Source organism: Ostrea edulis, chromosome 9 (assembly GCF_947568905.1).
Source record: "Ostrea edulis chromosome 9, xbOstEdul1.1, whole genome shotgun sequence".
In the NCBI taxonomy this organism is placed as follows: domain Eukaryota; kingdom Metazoa; phylum Mollusca; class Bivalvia; order Ostreida; family Ostreidae; genus Ostrea; species Ostrea edulis.
This window is the reverse complement of record NC_079172.1, coordinates 10,546,172-10,548,188: the sequence shown is the minus strand read 5'-3', so window position 1 is coordinate 10,548,188 and position 2,017 is coordinate 10,546,172. Positions and strand designations below refer to the sequence as shown.

At 34.0% G+C, this 2,017-nt stretch overlaps 1 long non-coding RNA gene across 1 annotated transcript; it reads left to right on the top strand.

Annotated features, from left to right (window-relative positions):
* The first annotated feature begins 242 nt into the window (after positions 1-242).
* LOC130050037 (uncharacterized) lies at positions 243-1,400 on the top strand. The gene is made up of 2 exons (XR_008798415.1): positions 243-1,024; positions 1,234-1,400. It is a non-coding gene; the product is annotated as an uncharacterized LOC130050037 (long non-coding RNA).
* Positions 1,401-2,017: the final 617 nt, after the last annotated feature.

Here is a 2,017-nt window from a genome sequence, read left to right as displayed (position 1 = left end):
CAGAATATAAATTTCAATTTTATTGAATTCACTGTATATTGCATAAGGATCACTAACATAGGTGTGATACACTGTACATCTACTGGAGTACACCGACTTTTCAGAAACTTTTTGATATGTCATCCATACGCAGCCTGGCATGAAACCGCTTCTGTTTGTGTATTTGAATTACAACAGTGGATCTACATAGGCTAGCTTAACTATGACATCATAATATAACACGTAATGTGATGTCATAATAGAGTAATGACATCAGCTTACAAATATTCTTCTTCATACAAAGGTCTCTTATTTTGACTTACGTTTATTAGATAAAAGCATGATATCAGGGTCATTTATTAAAGATGTGACGGTTTAGACGAACCAATTTTTAGGGCAAATTTCTCATTGAAATAAGTTTTTTTGAACTTGAAAAAACAAAAAACAGACTCTCCAGGATTGCTCAAGTTAACATCCTTACTGGCCATTTCAGGGTTGTTTTTTTCTTCCTACAATTCCTTTTATTTCACATCAAATTTCCTTTACATACAATTCTAGTCTTTATTTGGAATCAAAATCACATGCATTTCACTCAGTTCTGGGTCTTTTATTCTATTTTCAACTTTACCAAGGGGAAGAACTCTGCTGGAAACAGTGATGGGAAGAGGGCAGTTTTTGTTCACTCATTTCAAGATATAATTAACAATAACTCCCCATGTACGATACATCATTTTATTCGGAAAAACTTAAATTTTTAAACAGTATAGGTATTTCATGATGTCGTAGAATTTCCGCAGTCTTTAAAGTCTCAATATACCTGGCGAATTGCCAATACGAAGCTAAAGTGACCAGGGTTAAAATGTAAATATGTTAAAAGAGTATTTTATAGAATTTAAATAGTTACATTGTTATTGATATCTGTATTAATATAGGGAGGTGACCATTCTACATTGATCCAGTGCCTTTTTATGGGATTCGAAACTGTGACTGTGAGATGTATGAGAGTTTGACTTCTAGGCGGGCAATTCTACTTTCACTTTAAACGGTAAGTTGGAAAGAGCATGCTGCATCTTTGATGTAAAATATCTCGAAAAGGAATCAAGGACCCTATTGCAAATTTGGACTTGTTGGAAAGGTTAGGAATTTTGCTGAAAGTTGATATCTGTCATTATACTGGGAAAATTTTTGTTTTTGAATTAGGATGGGTTGAAAATGGGTATATTTTCCTCATTTTTGTTGCTTTTTTACTTCCAGGATGGCAGGTGCCTGAGTGTATCTCGACCCATTTCCAGGCTAGCATCAGATGTCATGATGGACCTTTAAAATCTTTCACATGTGTACTTTCAAGAACCATATACATTATTTTTGAAAATTGGTTGCCATGGTAATAAAATCTGAAAATTAAAACATGGGCTTCTGAAGGCGAATTTTCCTCCATTTCCTGGTAGTTTGTGACCTAAAAGCATAAGAGGGATATTAAAATCCCGCATTAGACATATGAAAACAAAAGTACGTACCATCTATCCTTCTGTGTTTAGTAAACCAGAAGTGATAAAAGAATTAGATAGGTTACATGAGGAATATGTTTTGGTTCCAGCTGACAAAGCTAGTAACAACATTGTCTTTGTTTGTAAGGCTCATTATTACAACTGTATTTTAAACGAACTTGGCATTAATTCCACCTTTGGTAATCATACTTATACTCCAACTGCCCTTTCAAAAGACGAAATTCTTCAAAAGCATGCTTCAGTTTTAGACACATTTAATATTCCAGTCAATGGGTCGAATGAATATGAGTTACCGTACCTATACTGGATTCCTAAACTACATAAAAACCCTTACAAACAAAGATACATTGCTGGATTTAGTAAGTGCTCTACCAAGCCCCTATCTTTGCTCCTCACGAAAATGTTAACAGCTGTGAAGGAGAAACTTCAAACTTACTGTGCGACTACATATGCCAGAAGTGGTGTTAATCAAATGTGGATTCTAAAAAATTCTAAAGAACTTTTAGTAAACTTGAAATCACAGAATTTTT